We start from the raw sequence: 14,909 nt of genomic DNA on the forward strand, positions 1-14,909 counted from the left end.
TCCAGCCTCCTTTTTTTTTTTTTTTACAAAAAATCATGATTTCAATTATCCAAAAATATTTATTACCGTTATCGTTATTGGGATATAATGGGCGTATATATAATATAATCCAATATTATTTATTCATGATTAAAGTGATTATGTTGGATACATTTCATAAGTGATGTCTTCTGGTCTTCACTTATACTTGATTCCAGTCTTCAGTTGATCGACTGCCTTGTCTCCAGCTTCTTTAACAGCTTGACATCCTTTGTCTATGGCTGGGGTGGAAATTAACAAAATGTATTAGCAGATGCTTATGGTTAAATTGTGTGCTGCTTTATGAAATGCTCAGCTGTCTAGAAAGCAAATTCATGGTTCTACTATGCAGAAAAGTAGGATGCTTTATACGTCACAAAACTACGATGAATTTTCACCACAGACTTCATTCACTGCAATACAATGAGTGAAGTCCACTATCAAACGCCCCTCCAAAATCTGCAACAAAGTCATGTGTGGATTTTGGTGCGGATGTACTTCTGCACATACCTTAATACTGGTGTTTTTTTTTATCCGTGTGTTGGATGTGAAAAAAAACCGAACACCACAAGGACAGTATACACACCCATATTATTCAATGAGGCAGCACACACTACCGAGTTTTCTGAAGCAGACATGGATGGCGTGAAAAAAACGTATTGCATGTCTAATTCCTGTCTCTATCATGGACGAGAATTAAGACATGCAAATGCATGTCAATATGCAGGTTGTCCGTGTACTGGAGAGCACTCGGACAGGTAGCCATGTGGTGTCCAATGCAAGTTGCACCCAAGCTTCTTGGGCGCAAGTTGGGCACCTGGTAGTGGGCGCCCGGCCTTAGGTTGTAGCTGTCTTCTTTTGGTTAATGTGTCTACATACTTGAAGTTTACCACTGTTGATAGATTTTGGTGCTTGCTTGCTGCTCTACCGTTGAGCCCAGGTAACACTTCACAGCAGTGGCGTAACTTGAAGCTTCTGGGCCCCCAAATATAATGTTTATTCATAGTACTGGGCTCCCCAAACAGACAAGAGTGGCCTTATGAACCACCTAAGGCTCCTGGGCCCAGATGCAACCGCATCCTCTGCATCCCCTATAATTATTCCACTGTTTCACCGTTTACAAACAATTCTTTTCTTTGCCATCATTTCAGAAGCTAGAATTGAACCTCAGAGTGGACATCTACTTCACGCCTTGTTGTTGACTGAAAAAGTCTTAGAATGTGTTTTTTGTCCAAATGTTTTTTTTCCTGTGGAGATTACAAATAACTTTTCCGGACTTTCAACTCTACAACTCTATAAATTAATGGACCTTGTAAATATTCTGTAGAGTTGTAGATTCAACTTGCTGAAATTCACATGCATTTGGATATGGATGAAGAGTTTACTTACCTTCTTGAGCAATTTTTTGACCTTCTTGCACACACTGGTTTGCTGCTTCCTGAACTGTTTCTTTTCCTTGTTTCACTGCAATCAATATGATCAGGATTACATTCTGCCCATTAGTTTTTCATAGATTTCATTTATACGTGGGCAGCGCATATTTATTCATATTATGTTCCCAGCACAATAACATTTTTTCATGTGCTTTTTATGCATACCTCGCATGGACAGTAAATGGATCTATATTATTCCATGTGGCAACAGACATCACAGAGTATTTTCATGGAAACACGGACTGCGTGAAAAATCTCATTGAATGCACTATTCTGATTTGCACAAGACTTGCCCATGTGAAAGTATTGAATTATATTTTATGCAGTAGTGTCACGTCCAGAGCAAGAAGTACATGTGCTAAAGACACGCATTGTAGGTGAAGTTTACTAACAGGGTATCAGATGCTGAGCAAGCAGCTTTGTCATAATTAACCTTTGTAATGTTTTACTAAGAGAGAAGTATCACACATACTGTAGGCTTTGAATTTCTTACTTTGTGGGTGGTTGCCATACAATATAACCGCTTGCATTGGAAAAATAAAACAGAAGAGCTTAGAAACATCACTTAGGTGTTTCTCATTGTTTTCTTCTCAGATGCATCGAATGATAATTAGGCATACCTGATTGATAAGGCTATGATACCCTTTGAGTATCATACCTAAATTAGGTGATTACTTCAACACCCATTAAAGTCAATGGAGATAGAAAAAACAAATAGCACTCAGACGCTGTCCATGTGCAATTTGTGTGCTGTCCATTTTCCTTGAGGGATTCAGGAAATAACAATTGGGTCTGTTTTAGTTTTTGTGGATGTAAAAATCGATGGCACATGGAAGTAAAAAATAGACATACGGACTGCATACGGATGGCACACGGAACTGCACACAAGTGGAAAAACATTTTTTTAACACAAAAAAGATGCTGATTGCTTGCTACCCCTGTTGTATATTTTTATATACTATTTGAGATCTCATTAAAGTCACACTATATTTTATATCCAATACAGTACAAATGTTTGATGGTTTCTATAGATAGCCTAAGGGTGGAAAGGCAAAAAATAGATCAACATCATACATAATGGAATGTCAGCTTTGGTTTACTAAGATTCTTTATTAAACCGGTTTCTTCCAGTGAAGCATGGGTAAGTGAGTATGTGTGTTCAATGGTTACACACATCAGCGCACTGCTGGGTGTGGTGCCTGGGAATGTAATGTATTTTAGTGTATGATTGACACTTGATGGAAGGACCAGAAGCTGCAAACACTATTCAGAGGTGCGGTTCTACCTAATCAAAAAGCAGGGGACACAAATAGGAAAAATGAATCCTTAAGGTATACCCTAACATATACAATTATCACTGCACACATAAACACAGTACAGAATAGAGTTCTTGAAGCCTACACAATGCCTTCACAATCAAAAACATCCAAAATGTTTTCTTTTAACACCAAGGTTTTCAGCTACCTCAGTCATGTCAGTAGTCGACTGATGTTCAAAAGTGGGGGTATAGCTGGGGAGGAGACAATTGGGGCATGTGCCCTGGGTGCAATTAGACGTGAGAAAAAAGGGGAAGCTGACCCAGTGTTTTGCAGAGCGTCCCAACACACTGTGCCATTGGTACACAGAGCACTTGTGTTTACTGAAGAAAGTCGCTGATTGTTGCAGCAGCCAAATGGTGCACTTACAAATCAGTAATTGGTTAATGTGATATTTGGCTGCTGCAGCAATCAGCTTTTATCTTCCCCATACGTAGGTTCTTTGTGTATGAATGGTACAGTGTCAGGCTGCTGCCGCAGGCCCAAAGCAATCAGCTGTTTACTTCTTTACAATAGGTTTTTTTTTCTCTTAACATGTATTCTCATATGCATGTGTCTTTATTCTCTATGAGCTTCTATCCGTCTCCTTTTCCTTCTTTTCCCCATGAATTTACTTATATTTACTTCCATATATTATTTTGTATTCTATTTTTTCTAAAACTGTATTGCCTAGCTGTCTGATGAAGAGGTTTAATACCTTGAAACTCATTACCTGCTGGTTCTCAATAAAGATTTTTTTTTACACCATTGGTGTTTCCATCTTGCTCCTTTTCATTGTCAACAGGTCCCACCAAGCTCTTAGCCTTTTATCATCACAGCTCCTCATGTCAAGTTGTAAACTACTGTTGGCCTATATTCAGAATAGGTCATCAATAATAAAATGGTGGGGGTCTGTCATCAGGAACCCCTGTTAATCAGGTGTTCTTTGAGTCATTGTGATTGTGCACTGAGCTGCTTTCTGCAGGAAGCAGACATCTCTGTTTCCACTACAGTGGCCCGGCTTGATATTTCAAGCCAAGTTCTCATTGCAATAAATAGGAACTTGACCTGCAATACCAAGCCGAGCCACTGCAGTGAAAATAGAGCTCAGTACACAAATGCATCAGCTTGATAAATAGTGGATCAGCAGGGGTCACAGGTGACAGGCCCCTACTGATCTATTATTGATAACCTATCCTTGTGAAGAGCCATTGATAGTTTACAACTGGACAACCACTTTAAGGTTTGCTATACCTTTAGTAATGAAAACATCAGCTATTATATACCCAGCTCTACACAGAACATGCAAAAACTGACCCAAAAACTATGAATCCACACTTATTGGTGAAGCAGTTAAGGGTGGCTTCTAGAGATGAGCGAGCACCAAAATGCTCGGGTGCTCGTTACTCGGGACAAACTTTTCGCGATGCTCGAGGGTTCGTTTCGAGTAACGAACCCCATTGAAGTCAATGGGCGACCCGAGCATTTTTGTATATCGCCGATGCTCGCTAAGGTTTTCATGTGTGAAAATCTGGGCAATTCAAGAAAGTGATGGGAACGACACAGCAACGGATAGGGCAGGCGAGGGGCTACATGTTGGGCTGCATCTTAAGTTCCCAGGTCCCACTATTAAGCCACAATAGCGGCAAGAGTGCCCCCCCCCCCCCACTGTCAGCATAAAGATCGTTCTCCTCTGCCATAGCTGTAACAGCTGTGGCAGAGAAGAACGATGTTTGCCCATTGAATTCAATGGAGCCGGCAATACAGCAGGTTCCACTGAAAGCAATGGGCTGCCGGCGATCGCGGGATGAATTGTCGGGAAGGGCTTAAATATATAAGCCCTTCCCTGCAATTCATCCAGAAATGTGTTACAATAAAAATATATACCGGCGTATAAGGCGACGGGGCGTATAAGACGACCCCCCAACTGTCACCTTATACGCCGGCAATACAGCGGAGCAAAGAATAAAAATCATTACTCACTTCTCCTGGTGTTCTGCGGCGCTGCTGCAGGCTGTCGCTCCCTCCTGGTCCCCGGCAGAGCATTGCTTTCTGGACGCAGTGGTTGAAATCCCCGCCTCCAGAAACACACGTGCCTTCAGCCAATCACAGCCATTCAATGACATCATTGTCATTGGCTGTGATTGACTGAAGGCACGTGCGTTTCTGGAGGCGGGGATTTAAAGCCCTTCGTAGAGAAAGCAATGCTCTGCCGGGAACCAGGAGGGAGCGACAGCCTGCAGCAGCAGCGCAGAACGCCAGGAGAAGTGAGTAATGATTTTTATTCTTTGCTCCACTGTATTCCCGGCGTATAAGGTGACAGTTGGGGGGTCGTCTTATACGCCCCGTCGCCTTATACGCCGGTATATATTTTTATTGTAACACATTTCTGGATGAATTGCAGGGAAGGGCTTATATATTTAAGCCCTTCCCGACAATTCATCCCGCGATCGCCGGCAGCCCATTGCTTTCAGTGGAACCTGCTGTATTGCCGGCTCCATTGAATTCAATGGGCAAACATCGTTCTTCTCTGCCACAGCTGTTACAGCTGTGGCAGAGAAGAATGATTTGTCTTCTATATGTTCTCAATGGGGTTGGCGCTGCTGCCGCCGGCCCCATTGAGCGCATATAGAGAAGAGAACAGAAATCGCAGATCGCACATAGGTGCGATCTGCGATTTCTATGGCCTAAGAAGGACCGTTGGGGTTTTTGAAGCCTAAAATCACTCCTAACACTCTCCCTATAGCAGCTCCGGCATCAACAACACTTTCCCTGAACTATGTCAGAATGCATCTGTGGCGAGCCACGGGAGGGGCAGATTTTAATACTCGGGTGACACCTAATCTCGCCAGCCACTCACTGCAGGGGGGTGGTATAGGGCTTGAACGTTGCAGGGGGAAGTTGTAATGCCTTCCCTGTCTTTCTATTGGCCAGAAAAGCACGCAAATTTCTCAGGGAAGAAAATGAAAGTAACCCGAACACCGCGTGGTACTCGTTACGAGTAACGAGCATCTCGAACACCCTAATACTCGAACGAGTATCAAGCTCGGACGAGTATGCTCGCTCATCTCTAGTGGCTTCACATGACCATACGCGCAATTTTGCCCGCCTCGGCAGAACATATTTGTACAGTAAACAAGGAAGATTTGCGTGCATACTGGCGCATAGTACTGTACTTTTCATGCATACAAGGCATGTTCATACGCACACTCAACACACCACTGCCATGATTTCAAAGGCTATTTAGCAGAATTGCACATTTGCACAACCTCTCATAGACTTCTATGGGGGCCTTTGCAGTTCAATACGCAGAAAAATAGAGCAGAACCTATTTTTTGGGGCATACATGAAATGCGATACAGAAGGTGTTCATTAAAATAAACCTATTGACGTCAAGGGGTTCTATTCTCTGTGCGCAAATATGGTTGTCTGCAGCCACCCTAAATATTCAAGAATACTAGTAGTCTCGCATGAGTATAAAGGGTTTTCTTGCTACAATAATCCCTGGCCACAGCTCAGTGACACCTTTTCTAGCAGACTCAGTCTATCCATACAGTACATGGATTGCCATTTCTTTAAATAACAACTATGTCATATTATATTTCCCCTGTTGTAGCTGGTAACACAGCTGATCACAAGATGTTTCAGAAGCAAGACCAATAGCGATCAGTTGCCTTTACTTCAAGAATTCTTTTCTCATTTAAAATCAACTACTTACTCCCTTAGTGACCACCCCATAGTGTTTTTACATCCTGGCTGGCCGGGCTTTAATCCCCAGGGCCATAAAAACACGCTTGCTCTTGGGATTGAAGCCCTTTGGGCTGTGGACATGACAGCTTCCTGCTGTCAGCTACTGGAGGTAGCCGAAACCTTGAGCTGTTATGGGGGGCCTGGATATCCAACCCCGGTTTTGTGATCACCGATATCCAATGGTTATCCTTAAAGCAAATACAAAGTTAAAACAAAAGTTCAGGTTTCGGCTCCTCTCACGGATCAAATCCATGAGGGAAGCTGAGTACTTGCCCTCATCCTCTGCGATGTCCCGTGATGTTCTGGTCTTCCAGGACCTGATGCCGGCGTCTGCACATGCATGACAGACGTTATACGTCACATGCATGCACAGAAGGCCGGAAGGCCCAAGAAATTTAAAAACTCCTTGCTCCTGGCTAGTATACTCCCGGTCGTTTGTCATGTGATTGCTGATATTGAATGGGTAACAGCGATCATGTAAAAGTAACAAAAAGTTAAAGTTTCACCTCCCGTCACGGACCTGATCTGTGAGGGGAGATGAAATTATTTACCTAAGGCCTCCGGCGATGTCCCTCAACAGGATCTTTATCCGCGGACCTTTTACCAGCTTTGGCGCATGCGTCCGTCGCGAAAATGGCGGACGCAAAAGCAGAAGCTGGGGAGGGCCCGGGAAATTTAAAATCTCCTTGCTCCTTGCTACTAAAGGTAGAGAGCCTGAAGCAGTGCCCGAGGGCCACAGTGAGTGGTCCCTGGCCACGTGACCATGTTATCCAATGGATAATAGTGGTCATGTAAAAGTTAAAAGACAGCTTAATGCTCCTTTCCGTTTGGGCCCCATTGTGCATACAGAGATAAGAACAGGGCCACAATGGGTATGTTTCTGAACACGGGACAAACAGGGGGATCCATTTTGGGGTGTAAATCCTCATTTTTATGTGCACTATAGAAAAAAATATGTCTTTATAATGACATATTTGTAAAAATTGCATTAACTTCTGAAAAAAAACTGTGGGGTCAAAATACTCATGACACCTCTAAATAAATACATTAAGGGGTGTAGTTTTTAAAATTCGGTTATTTGTGGGGGTATCGATCATTCTGTAAAATTTGTACATCTCCTAAATAGTTTTAAAAAATCTAACATTTTCAACTGTGCATCCAGAATAAAGTAAACAGATGGAAATATATACATCATCAAAAATTTGTACAGTATGTTTGCGTATATTTGAGATATTACAGTTGAAAAAGTGAAAAAATAAAAATTTTTTCAAAATGTTCCCAATTTTGGCACTTGTAATAAATATACACAAATTCTATTAGTCTATTTGTACCACCTGAATGAAGTACAATACGTGGTGAACAAACAGAATGTCAGAATCACTTGGATATGCAAAACATTTAGGGTTATTTTATGTTAAAGTGACACATGTCAGGTATCAGGACCGGCAACTCGCGGGTCCCTAGTGCCCTCACTGCCGTTCCTGTCACACGGGCTGCTGCCATGCGGCGCAGGGGAGGTCCGGTCCTCGTCACCTCCCCTGGCCGCCGGGCTCCTCCTCGCCGCCGGATTGCTAGGGACGCGGTGGGTGTGGCGCCACACCGCGTCCTCGGTACTATGGCTACCCGACATTTGTCACATTCTCTGACTCCTGCAGGGCTGGTTTCCCAGTGCTGCTGGGTGCACTCAGCTGCTGTCAGACTCCCTGCCCCAATCAGCTGCTGGGGCGGGAGCTCTGACAGTATTTAAACCTGATTGTATCTGCATTCCAGTGCCAGTGTTAGTTTGGTCTTCCTACTACACCAGAGTACTTCTTGTTGTGACTCCTGACTCCCTGTTTTTGGACCTGACGTTGTCTTTGCCTGACTCTCTTGTACCGCGTACCCTCTCGTTGCCGACCCGGATAGTCTGATTCTCCTTGCTGTTGTTTGTTCCAGTGTCTGTCTATTTGTAAGTCCCGGTGTTCCCCTTCCCTAGTGAGTGTAGGGACCATCGCCCAGTTGTTGCCCTGGGGCTTTGCCCAGGGGGGCAAGTAGGTAGAGACAGGGGTTGCGGGTATTTTTAGGGACCTCCAGTTTCCCGGACCCTGAGTCCTGACATCAGGATTCCAAAATTGTTTTGGTCATTAAGGCGCAAACAGGCTTGGTCACTAAAGGGTTAAATTTCCTTTAGCATTAATAGGTTTTTTGGGTTTTAAAATCTTCACTTTTAATTATTCATAGCTGTATTTTTTGCCCATTGAATTCTATTATTCATTATATTTTAATACGATATTATCAACATGTCTGACATTCTTTCTTCGTAATCTCTGGGGCCTGATAGTGCATGATGACATAACACATATGTTCGGTTGCGCTGCTGGAGCCTATGGTTCTACAGGTTTCCATGTGCACAGCTTCACAGGTGTGGGATAATTGAGCTGGCTGGGTGTGGAGTTTCTTCTGCCATCCAATTCCCACTGGTCTGCTTCGCATATATATATATATATATATATATATATATATATATATATATATATATAAAAGAATCAGCCCCTTTGCAAGAGGAGGCTGGTATCCTTTCACTCTAGGGTTTGGTTTCCTGCATGCCTGTATATGTATGTGTTATTGTGTGTGTACAGTGTCTTGTCCAGTGTTTGTGCAGATGGCCAGACATCAGGTGTGGATAGTCTTGTTCTGTGTGTGTTCTTATGTTTATTTTCTGTCAGTTTCATGTCAGTTTGTATTTGCTCTGTCCTGCTAGATCGTGTGTCATCTCTGGGCTAGTGTGACCCTTAGGTTCCAGTGCGGAGCAGCCCTTATCAGGGCGATAGCCTTGCTTGCAGGCAGGGTTCTGGTGTATGTTGTCTTGTTAGAGTAGGAACCTCGAGATAATGAGGACCCTTGAAGTTGGGCTTGCGGCTTAAGTGACTTGGCCAAACTTTGCTATTTTCATAGCAATTCCATTTTTTATGTCTACAGGTATGCAAGTAGAGTGCTTTGGTTGTTTGTCAATCCCTGCGTTATGTCTGTCCATGAGTCTAGTTCCCAGTATGCAGTTCACTGTCCTGTTGGTGTTTCTGCCAGCGCATCCAGTTTGAATGCGTTACTCGTCCTGCATCTAGACACCCGTATTCCTAGTTTTGGCGCCCGTTCTGGCTGCCCCCCGAACCCTGTTCTTGTTGGCAGTCCAGGACGAACGTAACATAATCATCTGCCCACTAAAATTGCGCTAGACGCAGTATGGATCTTGTTCCGGCGCCCGTCCTGCGGGGAGGTGTGCCCAGCGGACATAACAACGTAGACCTAGTTTTACACGAAAAAAGATCATTTTCAGATCATGCAACTTTCTATTATATCTTCCAGATGCTAACCATTTACAAGACCTTTCCAGGTGTCACTGGAAACCTTCCTGTTTAAATCTAGAGACTGAAAGCTGTCCTGATTGTGTCCTATTGATATAGATGGATATCTTATTAGGGTGTGGCCGCACCTGTGCCAAGAAGACCAGATCAGGACAGGTTTTAGCGAGCAAGAATGTGGCTTTGAAAATTGCAAGGAATTGAAACAAAATGTAATGATTTATTACCGCAGCTTTATGGCAGAAAGTATCTGCTTCATTTATGCTGGACCTTTCATTTTTCTAAATAATCTATTTTTCTTCTTAAAATGTTAAAAAGCTGTTTTACCAATGGACAGGACTAGAAGGTATCCCATGACTCAGCTGACAGTTGCCATTAGATATGTGTAACACACATTAAATATTCAAAGAGAACGCCATAGCCACATTCAACAAGTGTTGTTGCCTCCATCTCTGGTTTCTGTCCTGGGGTCTGTCTGAATTGCTGCAAACGGTATTCATATGGATTCCCACACAGAATTGTGGACCTTAATTAGTCAAACCGTGACCAAAGTTGCAAACTTTGGTCTCTATTTGACATGGTTTCCATCATTATTGGCGTCAGAATAACTTGGTTATCTGTGCCATTCTGTTATCCAAATATGATGGAAACCATGTCCAATGGAGACCAACGTTTGCAACCTTGCTCTCTTTAGGGGCGGCTTGAAACAGTATTTGTTCAATGGGTTCATTCACATTTCTGTATTTTGTGCATGCATTTTAGTCACGCAGAAAATGCTCTATCTTTCTGTGTATTTGTAAACCAAAGCATCCCACAGGAATTAATGGGGGGTGCAATACCCAAGGAGATGCACTGGAAAAACAACACATCTGAAACTAATTAGCAATTTCAATTGGTGTGTTTGTTTGCCGCACACAAATGAACATGCTCAGCGGGAAGAAGAGTTCAATAAAATATGCCAAAAGGCACGCAAAAAAGCCTTGTTTAGTGTGCAAATACATTGTGCAAGGGCATGTGCAAATGCGCCTACACCCATGTGAAGCTGGCCTAACTCACCAGCAATAATCACGTAGTGTCATTGCATCATCATGCTCAGTTGCATCCATACATTTTACATTTTATTTTTGGACTATTTAAACTCTGTGCTTGTCCTATCCTTTCTTGTGCGTAGTATCAGCGGGTGAGAATCTTGATAGTGGAAATGAAACCCTTGAAATCAATGGTTTTGTTTCATCCTGTTATGCGGCCATGATTTTCATGGCTGCATAATTGGACTAAAACATGCCCATCTGTTTAAGCCCTTAGGTAGGACACAAAGCGGAGGAAATGCAGTATGATAAGACTCTGCCGCCTCCGTCATAAGGGGAAAAGTAGGCTGCATTACAAGAACATATTAGAGGAGAACAAGAAGGCAAGATGGTGGATAACTCAAAAATGGCACATCAATTAAAATAGGTATATACAAAGCACCCACATACGCAAGATTCTATATGTTATTCTTTAATGTCCTATGCTGCACTGTATAGGCACAGAAATGGCTGGAGGCCTCTTTAATATATGGGCATTATAGTGGTTTCCCACTGTTGTAAGTGATGGAATATCGCTACCATATTCCTTTATTACTGATTGATGGGTGTGCTGCTGTTGGGACCCTTACCAATTTTTACAATGAAGAGATCGCAGCACAGCAATGTTCCCAGCCACCTTCTATCCACAGAACTACAATACAGCCCCATCCACTTGAAGGTAGTAACTAGTAGAAAGGAACTCGAGATTTAAAGGGGTAGTATGATTTGTTAAAAAAATGATGAAAGTTGGAAGGAATTATAAAAAATAATAAAAAAAAAAAACTATCTCCTAAATTGTTTGCTGATCCAGTACCGAGGATCCTCTCCTTCCCCCGGTCTTTGTTTACATTGGCTGCAGCAGTGATGTCCCTGTATTCTCACATGACCACTGCAGCCAATCTCCTGCCCTGTACAGACCATCACCAGTGACATCCTGTATACAGTACCGCACGTTCATGTGACTTGTATATGGAACATCACTGGGGCCAGAAGACCCAGTGACATCACAGGTCATGTAATGTGATGTTTGGGGTATGTGAGCTAACTTTAAAATTTAGTTGGGAACTGGGGGAAGAACCCCTCTAATGGTGTCAGAGACAAATAACCCGGGAAATGTACCGTAAACACACTGAAGTTCTGTATTATTATAAACTTATGCAAATTCCCACTGGCTTTCGTGGACATGTGTTGTATAACACGTTGAAAAAGGGAAAGCGGCAGTCAATAATCTTTTATATATGGACAATATGCATCCCGGGTCCCCTGGAATACACACTATTTTTCCGTCCAAAAAAAGATAAACCTAATGGAATAGATGCAAACAAAAGCCTTTGCGTTTGCTTTTTTTTATTTTTTGAAATCCCATTGAAGTTAATGGAGAAAAAAACGGATATGTTTTTTTTTTCAATTTAATTTCAGTTTCTCACCTTCAGGCTTTATTCCCACGAGCGCATATACGGCACATTTTTATGCCTGGGTGTATATATACTACCCATGTGAAGCATTGTTTCACAATGCATTCGTTCACATGGGCGACTATATGGCGCGTAAATACGCCGGCAGCGTGAAATAAAGAACATATACACGTCCGGCATATGTACGTGCAGCCAAAACATAGTTCTGGAACTATGGTTCGGCTAATACATGCCGGCGGATCCTATAGACTCATATGGGAGCAAGAAAAGAGAAGGGAGGGGGAGGCATTTTTGCTGCGTCCAACACTGCGAAAAGCTTACGGGTGCCTCTATATAGGCACTGGAAGGAATAATGAGGATTTTGGCAGAGCGAGGGTTTTCTGGGGTGCGGCATATTTTTTCGCTAAAAACGATGCTCACGGTCGTGCGAATGGATGAGAAAATGCTGGCCGCGGAAAAACGCCCATTCAGGCGCTTATACGGTGCAGGCGTAAAAATGCCGTCACAGTATATCCACCCATGGGAAAGAGTCCTCAAATTGCAGCATAGGGATAGAAACCCTGAACTGACCCTAATGAAGGTATGAAGGCATCCTTACGAGCTCTGTCATTGTGCTGAAGCCATAAACTCATATTCTTCATTTTTATATTTTACTCTTTCTTGCTGAAGTTTGGACCTGCAGTCTTAGGTCTTGTAGTGCTTGGAATACTACTGTAAACATGGTGGTGTGTGTATTTGCCCATACGCCCATCTGAAGCCGCCCTCTGATTATGAAGATTATGCTACCATTTAATTTATATGGCAGTTTTCCATGTCACTTGGCTCAGCTCCCCAAGTAGAGCAGATAGGTGCTGCACTCAGGAATAAACTTTATTTACTCCATTCAAAATGCTTGACAAAGACTAGAATATGGTCGAAATGTAGTTTGCGCCTTTTTAATGGAGTAAATAAAGTTTACATTTTTTATACAAACGGATCTGCTACTGATTCCCTGAGTGCGGCACCTATCTGCTCTACTTTTGGATATATGACTGATGGCTCTTGGGTCAGAGGCCTTCCACCATGATTGAGGTCTTCCCCACTCAAGTGGTCACTATTGGAGTGCTGTGGACTTACTTTCTATTTCTTAACTTGGCTCTGCTCCCTGTGACATCTAGAAGTGCATGAGGTTTGCATTACTGAAGAGTTATTACAAGGTGGAGAATACACAACCTACAAACCAGTAAATTAGCTCTGCAACAGATCTGTTACACACCAAATAGTGCAGTCTAAACTCGGAAACCTAACCTACATGTACAGTACATGGAAATCAGAAAATGTACCAACTTCAATATCTTTGCAAAGTATTTGACGATAACTCTTTGCCATATTGAAGTGGCGATCGCTGCGGACTCGGCTGAAACTTTTTGCTAAACGTTTTTAACACTTGGTGAATAATAATGATGCAATTTCAAAGCAGGCAACTAGCAGTCATGGTGTAAGTATGAGGGAACCAGCATATCTCAGGAGGATTCTGCTACAAGATGTTTTTTATAAACTCCTACAAAACTATTTAAATTGGATGTAAAGTATGTGATGAGTACTGGTCCCATTAGATATGTCAGCATTGCTTACCTATGTCACCCGTATTTACTTCAGCTCCAAGCCCCTTCTTTAGGAAAGACATCTTCCAATGTGAACCGTTAACTGTCGCAGCACAGAACCAGACAGATGATAAAGCTGTTTAGCAGAGTTATCAGTGATGTGTTTTTATGTGAGGAGCGATGCCCCTCCTTGTGTGCCCCTCCGCACAACATCCCCATTGGTTATGATGATAACAGTTCATGGCATCTGTATGGTTGTCATAATAGGCATATCAACAAGTGGTGGAATTAATTTTTGAGCAGCATTGTTTTCTATTCCCTGCAGGCTCGGACGGCCGTAATACTGGAAAATTCCACCCAGTTATAAAAAAAAGGCTTGCCTGTGGCAAAACAATGATTTGACCCTCTGTGTTTGTCTGGTTTCAGCAGTGGGTGGATAGTTTGATTATTGTCCATCCTTCAAATGTATTGCTACTTTGTTCCTTATTTAGCTTCAGTCTACTTGGGGTCTAAGCATATTATTGTGGAAGCCGCTGCTGAAAAAATATTCAGGAAGACATAAAGAACCAGTGTTTTATTTGGTACTAGCACAAATCCCCAAAAAACCCAGATGTTTCTATACAGTTTGTGTTACATCGAGGAGCGAGAGTAAAAGAAAGTCCATAAACAGGAAATAATACTAATTATTATTGCTATCATGGGTGATTTAAAAAGACTGTCACCATGTTTTTGCAGTTCACGCCATCGGGTAGTGCCTGTCACACTGATTGCAGTAATATGTCTGCTGTGTGTATCTGTGCAGTAGTTTTGGAGAAACCTGCATTTTATTAGTAACAGCCAGACGCTGAAGTAATCCTGCATATTCATGAGCTGCAAGCTAGTCATGCCCACCCCACCTTCCAGCCAATGATTGGCAGCTCTCTCACTATACAGAATAATAAACAGAAAGCTGTCAATCAATGGCTGGAGGGACTAGCTTGCAGCTCATGAATATCCAGGACTACTTTAAG

At 42.6% G+C, this 14,909-nt stretch overlaps 1 long non-coding RNA gene across 1 annotated transcript; it reads right to left on the reverse strand.

The window, feature by feature from the left end:
* Positions 1-103: 103 nt before the first annotated feature.
* Positions 104-14,089, reverse strand: LOC136624803 (uncharacterized). The gene is made up of 3 exons (XR_010792432.1): positions 13,931-14,089; positions 1,408-1,482; positions 104-260 (listed from the first exon to the last, which is right to left on the reverse strand). It is a non-coding gene; the product is annotated as an uncharacterized lncRNA (long non-coding RNA).
* Between the last annotated feature and the right edge of the window lie 820 nt (positions 14,090-14,909).

This window comes from Eleutherodactylus coqui, chromosome 4 (genome assembly GCF_035609145.1).
Source record: "Eleutherodactylus coqui strain aEleCoq1 chromosome 4, aEleCoq1.hap1, whole genome shotgun sequence".
Taxonomy (NCBI): domain Eukaryota; kingdom Metazoa; phylum Chordata; class Amphibia; order Anura; family Eleutherodactylidae; genus Eleutherodactylus; species Eleutherodactylus coqui.